General features: G+C 44.1%; 1 protein-coding gene and 1 long non-coding RNA gene across 2 annotated transcripts in view; one reads left to right on the top strand and one right to left on the bottom strand.

Moving 5' to 3' along the window:
* Positions 1 to 5802, bottom strand: part of LOC132208671 (ral guanine nucleotide dissociation stimulator-like 1) — a 60023-nt gene extending 54221 nt beyond the window's left edge. Inside the window, exon 1 of the mRNA XM_059644095.1 lies at positions 4805 to 5802. The gene's annotated coding sequence lies outside the window, so the exon portion shown is untranslated. The remainder of the gene's footprint in view (positions 1 to 4804) is intronic.
* On the top strand, positions 5506 to 22372 carry LOC132208672 (uncharacterized). The gene is made up of 4 exons (XR_009444803.1): positions 5506 to 5716; positions 9375 to 9528; positions 14524 to 14624; positions 20191 to 22372. It is a non-coding gene; the product is annotated as an uncharacterized LOC132208672 (long non-coding RNA).
* Positions 22373 to 22400: the final 28 nt, after the last annotated feature.

Genomic DNA, 22400 nt, shown 5'->3' with positions numbered 1-22400 from the left:
AATGCAAGGCCGAATCAGACAGTGTCCTGAGTGCCATAAACTGATCTTTCCTGCTGGTCCAGAGATTACGATTCAGTGCCTTCACTGTCGTAGCCTGTTCATGGTTATCATTTAAAGTAATAAATCTGAAATACTGACTGATCTTGAGAAGGAGAATTATGTCATTGATCAGTCAAAATCGATTCACTCCATGTTACAGTTCCACAGCAGCAATGCCAGCTGAAACTGCCTGGCATGCAATCAGTTTAAAACAAGAATAGAGGGGAGGTCAGGAAAAGTGAAGTGCCATGGTAGTTTGTGAGAGGTGACTGGAGGCCAAGTGGAGCCAGGTTCAATGTGGGTGTTGAAGACCAGTCTTCACTGTTACCCTGGCATACAGATCACATTGGATCAATCACACAAGGATCCTCCTTTGTGTGTTGTCCTTTGCACATCACAACTCGGGTCAGTGCCTTGAGGGGCTCGGATAATTTTAATTTTGAACATCAGCCGGCAGCAAAATGACATGACAAACTTTCCCTAATATCAGTACACCCGGATAATGAAGGCCATCAGTTTAACTGGGACAACATAACCGTAGTAGTGCAATCCAAACATAGCCACACATGGGAATTCCTAGAGGCATGGTTCTCAATCCATAATGCAGTCGGCATACAAATAGAATTGGACCCCATATGCAACCCATACAGAACAGAATGCGAAATGACACAAGTTGCCGGAACAGACCGGGCAGTATAAATTTCAAGTGGAGGAGAACAACATCGCTTCTTCGGAAGTCTCACTCATGACGTTACCTTGCGTGGTGACGAAAAGTCTGAACGAAAACAAGCCAGCTGGGCGAGCAAGTTTACAACTTTACTTGTTATCTTTACCGTTTAATGTGTGGCTCAGTGTCAGTCTTATACACACAGTGTTCTACCCGCTTCTCCTGCTGTACACAAGGTTTCCCAGCAAAAGGCAGCTTTGTGTGGAACACATGCAGTTTCTCCTGACAATAGGTACTGTTGCCATGAGCTGGGATATGAAATATACAATGAGCTGAAGTAGCCCCACACTCAAGTTACTCATTTACCTTTTACTTTCAATTTTCAATTTCCAAAACCCAGCAATCCATTCACTTAAGCTGCTGGGAACCTGACAAAAACAGCGTTGGCCAGACATTCCTCTTCGGGAGTGTCTGTCAATTTGCAAGGGTAGAAAAGCTGTCAACTTCACTCGAGTGAGAGAGGATACAATATTCCAAACTTCCAATTCAAAATCAGATGCCGTATCAATTACACCACTGGCTCCACACGTCTTGCTGCAGCTTTCATCCTGTCGATTGCGATGTAATCAGGGATACTGGCGGAAAACCCATTTGCAAGGTGAATATCCTGCAAAATAATCACTGTCGCTGCTGCACTTCAACGTTCTCCACTTTGTGAAGCGGTGAATGTCACTGGCAAACGAAACACATTAGCCCTCACATGCCTGGCTGTCACCTGTTTCTTTGCCACCTGTTTCTCTGCTGGAACTTGCCATTGCTTTGTTCACAGTCACTGCAAAGTTCTGCCTTGCATTTTTTTTTATTAAATTATCTCCTCCCAACTTAAAAACATTCCCTAGTCTTGAAATCTCCCATCCTTGGGAAATGACGACCACAATTCATACTATCTACATGTCTCATTATTTTATGAACTTCTAACAGGCCGCCTCTCAACCTCCTAAGCACCAGCAAGAAAAGTCAAAGTCTACCCAACCTTTCTTTATAAATCAAAGCTTCCATACCAGGCAACATCCTGGTAAACCTCTTCTTAACGCTCGCCAGCTTCATGATATGCCTCCTGTAATTGTGTGACAGAAACCGCACATTGTATTCCAGAAGAGGTCTCATCAACATCCTGTGCAACCTCAATATGACTTCCCAACTCCTAAACTGAAACAATTGAGCAATGAAGGCTGCCGTGCCAAAAGACTGTTTAACCACTGTCTAAATGGGATGGAAACTTCAAATAATCATGTACCTGGATCCCCTAAGTCCATGAGTAGGCACCTTAACAGTGAGAGAAAGTCTGAGGGAGGATGAGGAATAGTTTTGAATTTCTTTGACCTCACATCTGAAGAAATTTATTGTACACATGCAGCTGAATAAGTTCAACAATTCATACTCCGTGAAGAACTATAAATGAACCTGAAGATTTTTCAATTAAAAAGTAAAGTTAGACCCTCTCGAGTCAGAAGGAAGCCATCGCTGTTCTGTTTCTGAACTTCTCTTACCCAACAGGTTCTGCAACATGTCCATATGAAGATGGATAAGGGAGAACCAGTGGATGTAGTGTACCTGGACTTTCAGAAAGCCTTTGATAAAGTCCCACATAGGAGATTGGTGAATAAAATTAGGGCACATGGTACTGGGGGCAAAATACTGAGTTGGATTGAAAATTGGCTGGCTGACAGGAAGCAAAATGTAGTGATAAATGGGTCCCTTTCAGAATGGCAGGCAGTGACCAATGGGGTACCACAAGGTTCAGTGCTGGGACCGCAGCTGTTTACGATATATATTAATGATATAGACGAAGGCATTAGAAGTAATATCAGCAAATTTGCTGATGACACAAAATTGGGTGGCAGTGTGAAATGTGAGGAGGATGTTATGAGAATACAGGGTGAGTTGGACAAGCTAGGTGAGTGGACGGATACGTGGCAGATGCAGTTTAATGTGGATAAACGTGTGGTTATACACTTTGGTGGCAAGAACAGGAAGGCAGATTACTATCTCAATGCAGTCAAGTTCGGTAAAAGGGAAGTACAACGAGATCTAGGTGTTCTTGTACATCAGTCAATGAAAGCAAGCATGCACGTACAGCAAGCAGTGAAGAAAGCTAATAGCATGCTGGCCTCATAACAAGAGGAATTGAGTACAGGAGCAAAGAGGACCTTCTGCAGCTGTACAGGGCCCTGGTGAGACCGCACCTGGAGTATTGTGTGCTGCTTTGGTCTCCAAATTTGAGGAAGGACATTCTGGCTATTCAGGGAGTGCAGCGTAGGTTCACGAGCTCAACTCCTGGAATGGCGTCCGGGACTATCATATGTTGAAAGATTGGAGCGACTGGGCTTGTATACACTTGAGTTTACAAGGATGAGAGGGGATCTGATTGAGGCGTATAAGATTATTAAGGGATTGGACACTCTGGAGGCAGGAAGCATGTTTCCGCTGATGGGTGAGTCCAGAACAGAAGACACAGTTTAAAAATAAGGGGTAGGCCATTTAGAGCAGAGTTGAGGAAAAACTTCTTCACCCAGAGAGCGATGGATATATGGAATGCACTGCCCCAGAAGGCAGTGGAGGCCAACTCTCTGGATACTTTCAAGAAAGAGATAGATAGAGCACTTAAAGATAGTGGAATCAAGGGTTATGAGGATAAGGCAGGAACAGGATACTGATTGTGGATGATCAGCCATGATCGTAATGAATGGTGGTGCTGGCTCGAAGGGTCGAATGGCCTACTCCAGCACCTATTGTCTATTCATTCACCATATCCAGATACATGAACGTTGGATCACTCTCCAAAGGTATCAGTACTATTGCCAATCCTCAGTTACATCTGGAGAACTTGATGTTTGACCTTTCTGAACCAGTGCAGGTCATGTGGTGAAGTCGCACTTGCAATGCTATTAGGTAAGGAGTTACCAAATGATCGTGAAGGATTAGTGATGTTTTCCAAAAGAACAATTTAAATGTTTTCACATATTTGATTCAATCCAATGGTCTGACATATTACACAAGGTTGTCACAAAACAATATTTGATACCAGGTACTTATTAGGACAAGTGACCCAAAACTGGCCAAAGAAGTAGGTTTCAAGGAATATCCTGAACAAACAAGGGGACTTTGAAAACCACGGATGTTTAGGGAGTAAATTCAAGAGCTTATGGCCTTAGGAACTGAAAACATGAAAAAGGTGGGAGTTAAAACCAGAAATCCACAGGAGGTTGGAAGTCAGGGAGAACAAATGTCTTGAAGGAAAAAGCAAAAGGACAGTAGATGCTTGAAAGTTGTAACACAAGCAGAAATTGATGTAAAACTCAGCTTATCTGGCAGTGCTTGTGGAGAGAGAGAGCAGCATTACTGTTTTGTGTCCAGTGACCCTTCTTCAGATATATCTCAGAGGGGTTTGCAGCTGGACGGACTATCAAACGAAAGTGGTGTGATGCCAAAATTTCAAAATAAGGATATGAATTTCAAAACCTTGGTGCTTTGCCACTCAGAAAATGTTTATGTTAGTGAGCACAGAATGGCAAAACTTGAAGATGTTAAAATCGGTGAAAATAAACACATGGGCAGCAGATTTTTGGATCAGTTCAAGATTTCAGGGAAGTAGTATTAAGAAGCCGGCCGGGAGTGTGTTTGGGGAGTTAAGTCGAGAGGTAGCAAAGGAATGGATGAGAGTTTCAGCAGCAGATGACCTGAGATGCTGTTGAGGTTGAAATTGTATGTGGTCTTTGTGATAATGAGTGTGGGGGTGAGTAATGTGGTTAGAAGCTCATCTTGGGGTGAAATATTGCACCCTGACTGTGACCAGTGTGTTACCTGCCAGTTACCAGGGGCAGGGATGGAGTCAGTGGCGAGGGAGTAGAATTTTGCTCCCAGCCTGGATTGACATTTTTCATTGTCTATTTAAATGTGATCTATACCCCTTTTCAAACAAGAACGGACTTGGCAGCAGAACTAATTGGTGAACCAACTGTCAGCTTTATTGAGACAAAGTGTGGAGTTTATCTGTTATGAAGTAAACTACAGTGACAAACTCAGATAGCTACTTACAGTTGAATGTGGATTATACTGCTTAAGTCAATAACTAGGCAGTAGAGCAGTGAAACAACTTATTGGAGTTTCTGCAGCCGCGGTCTTCAAACTTTTTCTTGTGTTGGGCTTTTATCTTCTGATTCTCGTTGCTTTCCATTGCACAGACCTTTCTTGAGAATCTCTTTTCTGCTTGTTCTTTTTTGATTAACCTCCCTCTCTGCCCAATCACAGTTCATATGAACAACACTCACCTCACTTCACCACGTGATGTTCTTCATATTCATAATTATTCCCTTTACATCTTACCTGAGGACTGCTAGACCTGTATTTATTACCCTTATTTCACCGCTATTTCTCTATTGGCTGACAGAGCGGTATCAAGAGTACCTTCAGCTTTGAGCGGCAGGAAGCCTTTTCAATCGCGACTTATTAAAAAATAACAAAAGAACTGGGATGTTGTCAATCAGGAACAAAAGCAAAGTTGCTGGAAAAGCTCAGCAGGTCTGGCAGCATCTGTGAAGGTAAAAAGACAGATCCAGTTTTCAGTCTCATTCGTCTCAAAATGAAACATTGCGACGACGTTCATTTGCTTCGAACAATAACACAAAGCACTGCGCATGCTCCAGCTCACAGTGAAGTCTGGCTGATTGATGTCAGTGCGCGACCAATAGGAGCACAGGTGTGCCGTGCATGACCGGACGGATGTCGCCCAATCAGAATGAAGGGAGGGCGGGATCAGTGAAAACCACGTGATCATCCACGAGTGCGGTGCAGAGTCGCTGAGAAAACCGGAACGGCAGATGCTGGAGAATCCGAGATAACACGGTGTGCAGCTGGATGTACACAGCAGGTCAAGCAGCATCAGAGGAGCAGGAAAGCTGACGTTTCGGGCCTAGATCCCTCGCTGAGACCAAGATTTGTGCAATTGAGGTAAGAGCAGGCCACAGTAAAGAAAGCAAAACGGTAGAAAGCTGGAGGGAAGTGATATTCGTATGGGTTTGGAAGTTTTACAAACAGTTAGTGCACGTCCGAAAACACACCCATTTGAAACTCCCAGACTCACGTTTGCAGAAAACAAATCAACGCCTCAGATGGCGATAGGCCCGTGTGATCGTCACCATCTTTATTGGGGGCAGTGATCCGCGGGGCGCATGCGCGACAGCTTTGAAACTTTAAAAGGGCCGGGGGTGAAGCTGGAGGAACACAACAGGACAGGCAGCATCAGAGAAACAGGAAAACTGACGTATTCGGGCCCACACCCTTCAGAAATGGGGGAGGGGAAGGGGATGCTGAAACAAACAGGGAGAGAGTGGGAGACAAGTGGAGAGGAGACAGACAAGTTAGAGGTGGGGATGGAGCAGGTAAAGGTGAGTGTAGGTGGGGAGGGGATGGGTCAGTCTATGGAGGACCAACAAGTCAAAGGGGTGGGATGAGGTTAGCAAGTAGGAAATGGGGGTGTGGCTTGAGATGGGAGGAGGGGATAGGTGAGAGGAAGAGCAGGTTAGGGAGGTGGGGATGAGCAATTGTTTATTGCGAACTGAGTGTAGGTGTTCTGTAAAGCGGTCCCCAAGCCTCTGCTTGGTTTCCCTGATGTAGAGGAGGCCAGAACGGGTGCAGCGGTGCAGTATACCACATTAGCACCTGCATACCCCATACAGATGGCCTCAAAGCCCTACGCTATTTCCTGTCCTGCAGGTCTGACCAGTTCCCCTCCACTGACGCCATTATGTGCTTCGGTGAACTCGTCCCACTGCCTACAGACAAAGGGGGTGGCCATGGGTACCTGCATGGGCCCAAGCTTTGCCTGCCTCTTTGTTGGAACAATCCCTCTTCCGTACCTCTTCCTACAGTCATCCATGTACTGGATCGGCGCTGCCTCGTGCTCCTATGAGGAGCTCGAACAGTTCGCCCACTTCACCAACACCTTCCACCCCAACCTTAAGTTCACCTGGACCATCTCTAACCACCTCTCTCACCTTCCTGGTCCTCTATTTCCATCTTGGGGAACAATCTCAAAACCGATATATATTTCAAGCCCACTGACTCCCACAGCTACCTAGAATACACCACCTCCCACCTGTCAAGTTTGTTTTCGGAGACCCTCACGGACGTGCTGCAATAACAAGACACTGACCTGTTTAGAAAAACACCAATCATTTTCTTACCAGGCAAGTACAAGCTGTGAAGAATCACTGTACTCAACCCGGCACACAGTGCAAAGTCTCACAAGGAGTTCTCTCCGGACAGTCCCTGCTTTTTATACTTTACAAAAGACATGATACAGAAAACGATTTCACAACCTCCAATGACATGATACATAAAACAATTACTACAACAGACAAAAACAGGATACCAAGCAATTATTACATCGATAACATAAAAGACCAGGATATAGTATCGATTGCTTGTGAAGTAGCTGCTCATGGCAGGAGGTGATTTTGAGTTGTTGTCCGGGACAGATTGTGATTTCAAGTTGCCAGTATGTCTGGCTAGGACAAAGTCAGTGCCCTGGCCCCTTAGTCAGCGACAGAAGTTACATGCTTTAGAGGTTTCACACCTTTACAAAATTTCCCCACCTAACCCTATTTGATACAGATTGATTCTAATTTCAGTTCAGTCAGGAAACTTAAGACAGTGTCTGCATGCCGATGTGTGAGAAGATAAGGAGTTACAAAAGCTTTACACTGAATTCCTAGCTGGGCAGGAAGCTTCAGGGCAGTGTCTGCATACCGATGTGAGTAGATAAAAGACTTTACTTCTATAAATCAAAGTCTCTGTATAGGAATCAAATGCAGATGAAAGACTTTGATTTCTATACTTCTTTAAATTAATGGGATGTTATCACATTAACATCTCACACCCACCCACCGTCCTGCAAAAATGCCATCTCCTATTCCCAATTGCTTCACCTCTGCCGCATCTGCTCCCAGGATTCCACTCCCGTACATCTATGATGCCCTTGTTTTTCAAGGACCGCAACTCCACTCCCCACCTCCCCACCAGAGTGGTCAAGAACACCCTTGACCGTGTCTCCTGCATTTTTCTACAACTCCTCCCTCGCACCCTGTCCCTGCAATAACAACTGAAAAAGAATCCCCCTCATCCTCACATACCACTCCACCAATCTCCGGATCGAACACGTCATCCTCTGACACTTCCGCCATCAGCAATCCGACCTCACCATCAAAGACATTTTTCCCTCCCCACCCTTGCTTGCCTTCCGGAGAGACCAGTCTCTCCGTGACTCCCTTGTCCGCTCCACACTGCCCTCCAACCCCACTACTCCCAGCACCTTCCCCTGCAACCAAAGGAAGTGCTACACTTGCCTCCACACCTCCTCCCTCTTCTCTTCCCCCCCCCTCCCCCCCCCCCCCCCCCCCCATCCCAGGCCCCAAGAAGACTTTCTACATCGAGCAGATGTTCACCTTCACATCTGCCAATGTGGTATACTGCATCCCCTCTACCCGTTGTGGCCTCCTCTACATTGCGGAAACCAAGCGGAGGCTTGGGGACTGCTTTGCAGAACACCTACGCTCAGTTCGCAAGAAACAACTGCATCTCCCAGTCGCGAACCATTTCAACTCCCCATCCCATTCCTCAGATGACATGTCCATCCTGGGCCACCTGCAGTGCCACAATGATGCCACCCAAGGGTTGCAGGAACAGCAACACATATTCTGCCTGGGAACCCTGCAGCCCAATGGTGTCCATGTGGATTTCAGAAGCCTCAAAATCTCCCCTCCCCCAACTGCATCCCAAAACTAGCCCAGCTTGTCCCTCCCTCCCTAACCTGTTCTTCCTCTCTCCTATCGCCTCCTCCCACCTCAAGCTGCACCCCTATTTCCTGCTTACTAACTTCATCCCACCCCCTTGACCTGTCTGTCCTCCCTGGACTGACCTATCACCTCCCTACCTCCCCACCTCTCCTCATCTTTACCTGCTCCATGCCCGCCTCTTTAACTTGTCTGTCTCCTCTCCAAATATCTTTTCTCTCCATCTTTGATCTGTCTCCCCCTCTCTCCCTATTTCGTTCAGAATCCTCTTCCCCTCCCCCATTTCTGATGAAGTGTCCAGGCCCAAAACGTCAGCTTTCCTGCTCCGAAGATGCTCCTTGGCCTGCTGTGTTCATCCAGCTCCACACCTTGTTATCTTGGATTCTCCAGCATCTGCAGTTCCTATTATCTCTTATCCAAGAGAAATGTTTGTTTCTTATGGATTTTTTTTCCCAGACTGTTGGATCATAGCAGCTCACACTGCTCTTGCTCACTTCTGTGCTCCCTGATCACCTTTGTCGGTGTCTAATCTCTTCAGTCTCTAATGATGGATAGATTTGATCTCTGTAGTATTTTACTGTAATTTCCTTGTACCTTTTTTGTAAATAAATTTTCCACTGCTGCCCACCCCCTGACCATGTGCTGCTCTCTTACCAGATTAATTTTTGAATGGTATCTTTCACAGTCAGGAAATATTTTCCCAGAAAGAGAGTGTATTTTTCTTCCATTTCAGACCACCAAATTCTACAGCGTTTTTATCTGTGTCATTCATTTTGCACTTCTGCAGCATTTACTGTGTGTTTCTCCTTCCACAGATACCAGCGATCGTTGCCAAAGCCCTGTTACCTGTGGAGAAGGTGATGTTTAACTTTCGTGTGCTACTGCAGTTTGTATGATAAAGGTGCTCTCACAATGCTCCATTTGAGAAGTTACAGATCATTCATCTAGCGATACTGAAGAGCTAATGGTGTATGTCCAAATCAACAAACTATTTGTATTTTTATCATGTTTTATAATTTCACAAAAATATTATCAACAAACTTTTGACGTAAGGCCATATTAGGTCAGGTGACCAAAAAGTTACCAAATCTACAGGTTTTCCTGACTCTCTCAAGGAAAGCAAACCTAAGAGGTTTATCAGGGGAATTCCAGATCACGTTTTCTGGCAACTTTAGAAACAGCCTCCAATAGTGAAGGGATGATTAAACGCATTGTTGGAGTCTGGAACTAAATGAGTTATCGAAGTCTTGAAGGTTGTTTGGTGCAGGGAGATAGGGCTCATCACAGCCAGGAATTAAATCACGGGTGAGAATTTTAAATTGTTGCTTATAAATAGGAGCCTTTGTGGTTCAGGGAGCACAGTAGTGATGGTGAACAGGTCTTGGTACAAATGAACTTGTGTGCAGCAGAATTTTAGGTATTCTTGAGATTGCAGGGATGTTGAATGTGGGAGGCCAACTGGCAGTGAATTTGGGTAGTTAAGTCTAGAGATAACACAGGAATAGATGAGAGGTTCAGCAGATGAGCTGAAACTAAGGTGTCACTGTCAGTCATTGTCACTGAAGTGGAAATAAGTGGTTTTTGTGCAGGGCTCTGCTGTTTACCCTCACCTCACCTCAGGAATTCAGCTGTTTGTGAATTTGCGGATCAAGTCTGTAATAAGATCAGGAACCGAGTGCCCACCATGGCCCAAACTGGGTGTCACTGAGCAGGTTACTGCTGAGTAAGTGCTGCTTAATACTGCTGTGACAACACCTTCTATCACTTTACTGATGATAGAGAGTAGATTGCTTGAGGGGAAATTGGTCGGGTTCGATTTTCAATGTTTTTGTGCTGAACAGACCTGGGCAGTTTCCCAAATTGTTAGTAGATGCCAGCGCTGTAGCAGGACTGAAATAGTTTGGCTTGGATGCTAGCAAGCTGTAGAGCACTAGTCAGAGTGTTGCCAGGGCCCATAACCTTTGCACTGTTCATTCATTTCTTTAATATTATGTGAAATGAATCAAATTGGATGAAAACTCACATCTCTGATGTTGGGGACCTCTGGAGAAGGCTGAGTTGGATCATCCAGTTGGCACTTCTGGCTGAAGATTGCTGCAGACTTGTCTTTTGCATGGATAGGTTGGGCTCCTGTGTCGGGTAAAGATGGGGATTTTTGGCATTCTTCCTCCAGTGAGTTGTTTAATTGTCCATCACTGTTCACGACTGGGTGTGGCAGAACTGCAGAGCTTGCATCTGATCTATTGGTTATGGGGTGGCTTAGCTCTAACTCTTGCTGCTTATGCTATTTGGCATGCAGATAGTCCTGTTTGGTGGTTTTACCAGGTTGGCACCTTATTTTTTAGGTATGCCTGGTGCTGCCCTTGGCGTGCCCTCCAATACTCTCCGTTCAACCAGTGTTGGTCCCCTGGATCAATGGCAATGGCTGTCTGTAGGATATGCTGGGCCATGAGGTTACAGATTGTGCTGGAGAAGGTCTGCTACTGTTGCAGTCTCTCTCAAAGCCTCATAGATATCTGGTTTTGAGCTCCTGTGTCTGTTCCAAGTCTGTCCCTTTTAGCCGAAGTTAGTGCCACCCAACGCAATGGGGGGTATTCTCAAGTTTAAGATGAGGCTTTGTCTCCACAGGACTGTGCGGTGGTTGCTGTTAACAATCCTGTCATGGACAGATGCCTCTGCAGCTGGGAAATTGGTGGTGATGAGATCAGCTATATTTTCCCCGTTTGGTGCGTCAGCACCTGCTGCAGTCCCAGCCAAGCAGCTTTGTCCTTCAGGACCCGACCAGCCTGATTGGTAATCCTCCTGCAAACTACTCCTGATGTGGACATTGAGTACATTTAGTGCTATTCACACTCGCAGTGCTTTCTCCAAGTGCTGTTCAACATGATGGAGTTTTTTGTTTCTTAAAATTCCCTCTTGGGATGTGGAAATCGCTGGCTGGACCAGCGTTTATTACCTGGAAGGCAGTTAAGAGTCAAGCACATCACTATGGGTTTGGAGTCACATGTCATCCAGACCAGGTAAGGATGGCACATTTCCGGAAAGGGCATAAGTGAACCAGATGGGTCTTTCCTGATAATTGGCAATGGTTTCATGGTCATCATGAGAATCTTAGTTCCAGATCATTATTTAATTCATGTTTCACCATCTGCCATGGCAGGATGCGAACCCAGGTCCTCAGAATGTTATCTGGGTCTCTGGATTAATAATCTAGCGATAATACTACTGCTGATTTATCAACCAAGGGAGGATGGTACATGGTAATCAGCAGGAGCCATGAGACTTCCAGGCGTCAGAGTCAATGTTGAGTACTCCCAGGTCAAATAATCTGGTCAGAATAGCACTGTGCTGTCACGTCTGCTGGGACAGGGCTTCACTAAGGACAATGATAGTGGTGTGTGTCATTGTTTGCCAGGTATGTTTCCATGAGTCTGACACTGTTCCTTGACTCGTCTTTGAAGCGGCTCTCCAAATTTTGCCACTAGCCCCCAGATATTATTAAGCAGGAGTTTGGGGGGCCGATAGGGCTGATTCTGCAGTTGTCTTTCCTAGTTCCCTGGTAGATGCCAAATGGGCCACCCAGCTTCATTCCTTTGTTGAAACTTTGCAGTGATTTGCAACTGAGTGGCTTGCTGAGGTTGGCAAATTTCTTTCCCCGAAGGACATTAGATTTTTTTTTCACTCTGTCATCAGCAATTGTTGCCATGGCAACCAGTTGATTCTTCCAGTTTTTTTTTTAATTGAATTCAAATTCCACCATCTGCTGAGATAGGATTTGAACCTGGACTTCTGTTGTACATTTTAACATTCTGGATAAAAGTTAGTCATCAGGTTTGTTCACTCATTTTTAAATATCACTAACACAGGCATTGTTTCTTTGCAAAACACTGTCCATCATCCTGTCTCCTCCATCCTCCGCTCCAACAGCAAGTGAAGGAGACACATGCAGTTTCTATGTCACTAAGATTGAGACAATCCAATCAGCTGCCTCTGCTGCTTCCCTCTCTTCCACAAGCCCACCAAACCAAATTGCTTAGCATGTTGCTCCTCGTTTTAGGCTTAAACTTGCATCTTTGTCCAGTTTCATGTCAAGCCTTATCAGAGCTCATCTTAACACTTTGCCCTATTCTCACTAAACTACAAATATTCCAACTCTTATTTCTCCTCCTCCTCCTCCTCCCTGCCTCTTCCCCCATGCCAATTCACAGATATTGTTACTTGTTCTGTCTGTTTCTCTTTTCTGGTTATGTCCTTCTCACCCATTCTGTTTAAAACCAATGTTCGACCTCACCGTCATTGGAAAATCCCACTCCATCTCTCTTTCCTGTCTGAAATTCATGTCGTAAATGTCCCTCCAGGATCTATCCTTGGCCCATGCTGTTTCTCACCAACATACTTCCAGGAGGTGAGATCTTCCACAAGCACTGTGTTAACTTTCACATGTATTCTACAATGTTCAGATCTAACTCGTCTCCATCACTTTGCTCCACTGTTACTCAGTTATAAAACTGCTTATCATGCTTCCACTACTTGATTAGTTGAAATTTCCTCCAATAACACTTTGTGATAGTAAAACACATTGCCTTCAGTTATTATTACAAATTATTTTTCCTTACTATTGTACTGAATCCATCCCTCTCATTGGGAACTGTCTGAGGCTGAACTGCACCCTTCTCAATAATGCTGTCATATCTGGTCTCAAGATGAACATCTTACCGTACATTTCAATCACAAATGCCAGATACCACAAATACCACAAATACATTTCAATCTCTAAAATGCTCCTTCTCTCCACCTCACTCCAGCTCATTCGCGACTGAAACCCCTTACCCATGTCTGTGTTGCCTTAAGCTTGACAATTCCAAAAGAGAACCCTCTCTTCTCTGCCTTATCGAGAATCTGCTCCCACGATGAGAAATATTTCCTCAGCATTTATCCTGTCAACTCCCTTGAGAATCCTCTATTTTTAATTAGAACATCTCTCATTCTTCAAAAAAATCTAGTTAGTATATTCCAGACCTGTTTCGTCTTAGCTTAAAACATAATCCCTCCAAACCAATGATCATCTTAGTTCATCTTCTTTGAAATGCCTCCAGTGAAGTTATATACTTGCTCAAATAAGTGGACCAAAAAAGCTGCTCACATTCTTCCAGATGTGGTCTTGCCAGCAAGTTGTACATTTGTCCTAAGACATGTATTCCAAACTCTTCTACTGCAAACACCTTGACATAAGGATAACATCCCATGACCCTTCCCGATTACCTGTTGCAACTGTATGCTCGCTTCATGCTTCCTGCACAATTATTCCTGAATCCCTTTTGTGTTGCAGTTTTCCACAGTTTTTACATTTTTAAATAACACTGTTCTTTGGTCATCTCCTCAAAAATTAGCAACTTCACGTTTTCCCAAATTATACTCCATTTGCCGACTTGTCGCCCATTTATCAATATCTCTCCATAAACTCTAACCCTCATGGAACTTGACTGTTATCCCTTTTTATGAGATCCTTCCTCATTCTTCTCATCTTTTTGTTGGGAGCACTGGGCAACATGACACATACGTAATTGCTGCCTTTTTAAGGGGTGTTTTTTCAAATGACTGGGAGAAGCTTACTGCCCATTTCTCAGAATCGAGACAACTTGTTCATCAAGTTGCATTGGGCCGGAAAAGCTGATGTCTCATTGTGGCAGTGCAGCAGCACAGAAGGAAAGAAAAGGAAGCAAATCCTGCTGCCTGCATCTCACTAAATCTTGGCCATTCTTTGCCTTGTGTCAAACACCTGTTGTTCTGTTCAGTGACATGAAGCCCCAATGTGGAAATTCCTAGAAATCCCTCGAATCAGCTGCTGACTCCCACAAGGAATAATGTGCAGCAGGAACAATGCACAGTTACCCTCGGCCAGGAGGAGGGGATGTTGTGGATTCCTACTCTGACAGTGATGGATTTTATGAATTTGTGTTACAGGATATTACAAGTGGACTTTCAGGTAGGAAGCTCAATAATTGTAACACCAAACTCTGACAGAATTACTCAATTCAATCAGGACCTGGATATTCGCATTGTGTGTGAGTATTGTGTTCCTGCTCATTCCCATTTGCCATGTAAAATTTCTTTCTTATTACCCCATTCTCTCAATAGATCTTTCCTACGACTTTTAATATATGTCCTGTAGCCCTTTTTTATGGCCAGTTGAGTGTACATTTTGCCGTCCTAATGTTTATCTTTTGTAAACACCTCCTATCAAAGGTCCCCTCAAAATCCTTTGTTACAAGGAGATCAATCTTAGTTTCCCCAAGCACCTGATTACCCAATGACAGTTTGTTTCCTGTGTGTAAGGCACTCATCCGGATTGTGTTGGAACATTTTCCACTTCCCTGCATGAGTACAGCCCCAACAATATTAAAGAAAGGTAACATCCTCCAGATGAAGCAGTGTCAGAGTGGTGTCCCATCCACCACATGCAACATTCCCCTCTACACCACCGAGGCACAGTGGCATCACTATGCCTAAGGTAAAGTCACCATTGTCCTACCTGACCATAGGGCTGGTTTAACCTGAAGATTACTGCACCCCAGGCGAGGAGAGAGATTGAGAGGAAGTCCATCTATTGTAGATGGATATTCTCAATATGTACCAGAAATGTCTAAGTCACACAAAATTATAATAAAAACAGCCCTAACCATGCAACTAAAAACCCTCTCCCTACAAACCATTCTGTTAAATCTCCTCTGCCTCCGATCAGGCACCCTCCCGTCTTTCACAGTGTGTGGGGGATCTTTGGTTTGCACAGACTCAGCTCGTCTCTTTTCCTGTCTGTAATGTCATCATGCTGTGACAATGGCACTGAACCTCACTGTCTGTGAGGGTGGTAGGCACAGAGATCCTCATAGCGTTTAAGATATATATAGATGCACACTTGTGATGCCAATGCAGAGTCTATGGGCCAAGTTCTGGAAAATTAGATTAGAATAGTTAGGTGGTGGTTTTTAACTGGCACAGGCTGGATGGGCCACAAAGACTTTTTCTGTGCTGTAGACCTCCGAGACTCTTCACATAGGAGGATACCCAGCAATATGTCAAGTCATTTCAGAATATGAGATATTAGAACAAATGACTCATGATTGGTCAGTATTTTCGGGAGAAAAGTGAGGTATAGACGTAATGCGGTTTACCTCGAAATTCAGGGGCCTGAAGCCCAGGAAATTGAAAGTACCGCCATCAAGTGGATGTATAAAAATAAGGATTGTATTAGAGGAAAGAAATATCATTCTTGTATCATCCATTTGTGAGGCTGGACGATATTAGAGACAGGAAGGGTTCTGAGACCGGAGAAGATTCCAAAAATAGGGAAAAGTGAGCTTGGATGAGATTACAGAAATGGGGAAGATTGTGAGGCTGGAGGAGACCTCAGACAAAGGGAGGTTTGTGAGGCTGAAGACAATTATAGAGCTAAAGAAGTTTGTGGGCTGGAGGAGATTAGAGATGAGGTGGTTTGTGAGACTGGAGGAATCTGAATAGATGGTGTGAGTTATGTGGCTAGTGGGGGATTCCAACGATAGGCAGGTAGTGAGGCTGGAGAGGGATTCCAGAGATGTGAAGCGTGTTGAGGCTCGATGGTAATGCCTGCAGTAATGCAGGTAGTGAGGCTCGAGGGCATGATCAGGTGGGTAGTGAAGTTTGAGGTATGATTCCTGCAATCGGGAGGGTAGTGAGGCTCCAGGGTGGATTATCATCATAACAACACAGTGGTGTACTTACAGCACATGGAGTGCAGCAGTCATAGAAAGTACCACTTTCTCCAAATCCAATAAAAATGGGCAATCAATATTAGTTTGTGCAGGAAAGACCACATCCCATAAGTCAATTAAAATTATGGTGGGTCTTTGGCTTGGAGAGAGCTAACAGAAGCCGAGATAATTCTCCATTGTAGCAATGTTTGGTAACCGTAGAATACAACATTCAGCTAATTGGCAAATAATGCAGGGTGAAAATGTGAAGATTGTTTGTTTGACTCAGCAAGTTCCCAGGATCTGGAACAGTCTGAATGGTAGCTGGATGCAGATTTAGCAGTTATTCTCAGAAGAGAGTTGGGATTTAACTTTTCAAGGAATGATGGACAAATAGCGGGGGAATTGGGTCAGATTTGCAGCACCTCCCAGAGTGAGAGTGAAGCCTTTGACCGGGTTCCACGTGGTAGACTAATGAGTAAAGTTAGATCACACGTGATTCAGGAAGAGCTCGCTTATTGGAAGCGGAATTGGCTTAGTTGTCGGAGAGAATGTGGTGTTGGGGGATTTTTCAGAGTGGAGTTCTGTGACCAGTGTGTTCCACAGCAATCTGTGCAGGGGCCACTTTTGTTTCTCATTTATATTAATGATTTGGATGCGAATTTAAGGGACAAGATTAGTAAGTTTGCAGACGATACGAGAATTAGTGGTTAGTGAAGGTTATCTAAGATGACAGTGAGATCTTGATCAATTATGTCAATGGGTTGAGAAGTGGAGGATGAAGTTCAATTTGAATAAATGTGAGATATTGTATTTTGGTAAAATGAACAGGGTAGGACCAACAATTGATGGTTGCACCCAGGGTAGAGTTGTGAAACAGAGAAATGCTGAGATTCAGGTACATAATTCTTTGAAGTTTATGTAGACAAGTAGTCAGGGTGGTTAATATGTTGTTTAGCACACTTGCTTTCATTGCTCAGACCTCTGAGTCTCAGAGTTGGGATGTTATGTTGAGGTTGTATAGGACATTGAGGCTTCATTTGAGGTATTGTGTGCAGCTCTGGTTGCCCTGTTACAGGAAGGACATTATTATTGAACTGGAGACAGTTCAGAACAGACTTGCTGGGATGTTGCCAGGATTGGAGAGCTTGATTATCAAATAGACAGACAAAGCTAGGACTTTTCTCACTGGAGTATAATGGGTTAAGGAGTGACCTTAGAGGTTGATAAAATCATGAGGGCACAGATTATGCGAATAGCAAGGGTTTATTCCCAAGGTTGGGTGATTTCAAGACAAGGGGACATGTATGTAAGGTGAGAGGAGAAATACATATTTAAAAAGACATGGATTTTTTTATTTTTACGAACTTGTCCACGTGTGGAACAAACTCAGAGGAAGTGGCAGATACAGGTACAGTCACATTGTTTAAAAGACACTTGAATAGGGACATAGATAAGAGAGCTTTAGAGGAGTATATGCCAGATGCAGGCAGATGTGATCAGTTTACATATAAAACTTATACATTTCAAAATTCTAAATATGCATTAAATTGAAGTAAGGCCAACTTTGACATTATTGGGCAAGAACTTCCAAAAGATGATCGGGAGAGGTAATATGTAGGTCAAGGAATGCTTGGAAAGTGGGAGGCCCTCAAAACTAAAATAAGGAGAGCCAGGCACATGTTCCTGTTCACGTGAAGGGCAAGGCTGGTAAATGTAGGGGATACTGGCTGACTGGAGAAATTGAGGCTCTGGTCAAGAAAAAGAAGGCAGCACATGTTGGGTACTGACATCAGGATTTGGGTCAATCCTTCAAAGTATAGGGGCAGTAGGAGTATACTTGAGGGAAATCAGGACGGCAAAAAGGAGACATGAGCTATCTTTGGCAAATTGAGTTAAGGGGAATCCCAAGAGATTCTGAAACTTCATTTGGGACAAAAAAACAACAAGGGAAAAAATAGGGGCCCCTTTAAAGATCAACAAGGCTGTCTGTGTGGAACTGCAGGCTGAGATAGTGAATGAGTATTTACTGCAGAGAAGGATATGGCAGTGAGAGAGCTTGGAATCATAAATAATGAGTCGTGAGAAGTGTCTATATTACAGAGATCTAGGTGCTGGATGTCTTAAAATGCATAAAGGTGGATAGGTTCCTGGCACCTGATCAGGTGTTACCCACAAACTCTGGGAGAAGCTGGGGAAGTAATTGCTGGCCCCTTGCTGAGGTATTTGTATCACTGACACTAGTGAAGTGCCAGAAGGCCGGGTGGCTAATGTGGTGCCATTCTTTAAGGAAAAGCCAGAGGACCATCGACCGTTGAGCCTGATGTCAGTGGTGGGTAAATTGCTGGAGGGGATTCTGAGGGACAGGATTTGCATGTGGTTAGAGAAGCAAAGACTGATTAGGGATGGTAGACATGGCTTTGTGAGTAGGAAATCTTGTCTCACTAACTTGATTGAGTTTTTTGAAGAAGTGACAAAGAAGATTGAAGAAGGCAAAGCAGTGGACACTGTCTATTATGGACTTCAGCAAGGCATTCACCAAAGCTCCACATGACAGACTGGTTAGCAAGATTAGATCAAATGGAACCCAGGGAGAGTTAGCTATTTGAAACAAAATTGGCTTGAAGGTAGGAAACAGGATCATGGTGGGGGGCGGGGAGCGGGTTCAGTCTGGAAGACTATGAACAGCAGTGTGCTGCAAGGATTGGTGCTGGGTCCACTGCTTTTTTTATCATTGATGCAAATCATGTGGAATGAATATTGGAGGAATGGTTAGTAAGTTTGCAGATGACACTAAAATTATTGTTGTTGTAGTAGACAGCAAAGGAGTTTACTTCCCAAGTACAATGGGAACGTAATCAATGGGTTGATGGGCCAAGGAGTGATAGAAATACACTTAGTTCAGATAAATGTGAGCGATTTGCATTATGGCAATGACAAATCAGGGCAGGACTTAAACAGTTACTGATGAGGCCCTCGGGGCTGTTATGCAACAGAGACTCCTTGGGGTGCAGGTGCACAGTTCCTTGAAGGTGGATTGCAGGTACAGAAGGTAGTGAAGATGATATTTGCTGTGCTGGCATTTATTGGTCAGTGCATTGAGTGTAGGAGTTGGGAGGTCATGTTATAGGCTGAACAAGACATTGATTATGCTGCTTTTGGAATATTGTGTTCAGTTCTGGTCTCCCTGCTATAGGAATGATGCTGTTAAACTTGGCAGGGTGCAGAAAAGATTTATAAGGATGTTGCAGGAGGTGGAAGTTTTGAGATGTAGGGAGAGGTTGAATATGCTGGGGCTATTTTACCTGGAGCATTGAAGGCTGAGGGGTGACCTTATAGAGGTTAATAAAATTATGGTGGGTGTAGGGTGAATGGCCAAGATTGTTTTCCCAGGTTAGAGAAGAACTAACCTGAATTAGAGACTAGAACTAATAACATTGGCTTAAGCTGAGAGGGAAAGTCTTTAAAAGGGAGCCAAAAGAACTGCAGATGCTGTAAATCTGAAAAGAAAACAAAGTTGCTGGAAAAGCTCAGCAGGTTTGGCAGCATCTGTGGAGGAGAGAAGAGTTTCGGGTTCTGAGGAAGGGTCACCGGTCCCGAAATGTTAACTTTTTTCCCCCTCCTCCACAGATGCCACCAGGCTTGCTGAGCTTTTCCAGCAAATTTCCTTTTTTTAAAGGGAAAGTGGGTGGTGCCTGTGCAGAATGAGGTGCCAGAGGAAGCTGGTACAGTTACAACATTTAAAAGGTACGTGAATAGGAAGCGTGTAGCAGAATATAGGTCAAATGCTTGCAAATGGGATTAGATTAATTTGGGATATCTGGTCAGCGTGGACAACTGGGACCAAAGGGATTGTTTTGTGCTGTACAACGCTGATGAAGCATTTTTTTTGTTTTCATTTCAGATTTCCACAATTTTACTTCTGCACTGCTCTTACTCTTTCAGAGGGATCGAAAGGTGGAGTTACAGATCTATACAATGACTGTCCTTCCTCGCTGGCTCTCCCAATTCTCTCTTTTGGTAGTTTGATGCAAACACTGACTGGATCCCTTACCTGGAGGATATTTATGAATGAATTTGTTCTAATGGTGATCCAGCATATTCCCCAAGTGTTGCTGCACACATGTCCAGAGAATTTCTCAGTTTCACAATCTGTGTCCTTCTGGTTTCTTACTTACTTTCTCTTTGAAAGTATAGTCTGCAGTTGGAGAATTTAAACAGGCCCACATCCAGGTCTGACGGTCACTTTGTTTATCACAACCCAATTTTCTCAGGATTTTGAACATTGAAGGAAAAAGCAGCACTCACATTGGGGAGAAATGCACATGGTGTGTGTGTTGAAGAGTCTGTGAAGATTCATCTGAAATGTCCAAACACCAGTGCAGTGACACTGGGAGACAGTGTGGAAATGTGCAGATTGCAGGAAGGAATTTCTTCATCCATCCCAGCTAGAAACTGACCACCAGAGTCACACTGGAGAGAGACCATTGACCTGTTCTGCGTGAGGGAAAGGCTTTGCTGACTCGAATTCCCCGCTGATACACCAGCGAGTTCACTCTGGGGAGAGACCTTTCATGAGCTCTGTGTGGGAAGGGATTCATTGTCATCCAAACTGTTAACACACCAGCGAGTTCGCAGACAACCACAGTTGAAGAACATTGCTGTCACTCTCACTATCAAATAAACCATGGTGTTGGGCTGTTTGTACAGATGTTACCGATACCTGCTCAATTAAAGGTGCTGGTATTGTGAATAAAATGTCACACTAACAGTTGTGTAAGGTAGAGCTTGGAAATAGTCACGTTGTCACAACACATCGACACATTCACACTGACTAAAGCCTATCCACCTGCATGATATGTGAAAAGGGATTTCCTGGTACATTCCTGGTTCCTGGTTAATGACCAGCAAATTTCTGAATAAGTTGATTGGTTTGAATATAGCTAACAGTAGAATCAAAAATAGTATCAGTGATAATGGGAACTGCAGATGCTGGAGAATCCAAGATAACAAAAAGTGTGGAGCTGGATGAACACAGCAGGCCAAGCAGCATCTCAGGAGCACAAAAGCTGACTTTTCGGGCCTAGAGAAGGGTCAAGGCCTGAAACGTCAGCTTTTGTGCTCCTGAGATGCTGCTTGGCCTGCTGTGTTCATCCAGCTCCACACTTTGTTATAGTCGATTCAAAAACCATGTGTTTTGGGCTTGTTTCTGGAGATCATAGAATCCCTCCACTGTGGGAGCAGACCACTTAGCCCATCAAGTCCGCACTGACCTGACGAAGATTGTCTTACCCAGACACTGTCTGCGTGAGTTTCCTCCAGATGCTCTGGTTTCCTCCCACAGTCCAAAAATGTGCAAATTATGTAGATTCACTATGCTAAATTGCCCATAGTATCTTGTGTGCAAAATGCAGGGATAGGGTAGGGTGTGAGACTGGTTGGGATGCTCTTTGCAGGGTTGATATTGACTGAATGGCCATCTTCCACACTGTAGGAATTCTGTGATGATCTCGATGGCCCTTTATTTGTTAGATAGGTCTGCACACCTTTACAATGACAGATTCTGTTGCTCTCCCACAGACATTTGTTTATTGGAAACAATGTAATCTTTCAGTTTGTGGATAAAAATCAAAGGAATGTTTTAAATCCAAACATAGGATTGGGTTGAGTCATGTCCTATAATCCCTGATTTGCATTTTCCCCGTCGGCTATGAAACCTGGTGACCGCTGTGACTCTGCCTGGGAGCATTGCAGTCTCGTCAGCTCTTTACCTGGTGTCCATAGCAGTGATGGATCTCATGACGGAAACATAAACCAAAACATTGTGTGATTTCTAGTACATATTTTCTATTTAGTCTTCTGTCCATCACTTCCCTAGAGGCTGAGATACTGGTCTGGGGACCTAGGTGTGAATCCATCTGGAAATAAGAATGTGATGATGACTGTCAATCCATTGTCTTTGTTGGAAAAACCCATCTGTTCACCGATGGCCTACAGGGAAGGAAACTGCCATTCTTATCCAGTGATGTGATCATCCCATGAATGAATTTTTAAAAAAAATTAAAAACTCCTGCAAATACGTTAAACTGTCTTAATTTATTTGACAGCTGACAG

This window comes from Stegostoma tigrinum, unplaced genomic scaffold, assembly GCF_030684315.1.
Source record: "Stegostoma tigrinum isolate sSteTig4 unplaced genomic scaffold, sSteTig4.hap1 scaffold_50, whole genome shotgun sequence".
NCBI classification, from domain to species: Eukaryota; Metazoa; Chordata; class Chondrichthyes; order Orectolobiformes; family Stegostomatidae; genus Stegostoma; species Stegostoma tigrinum.
The sequence above is the reverse complement of the archived record's forward strand: the minus strand, read 5'-3'. Positions and strand labels throughout refer to the sequence as shown.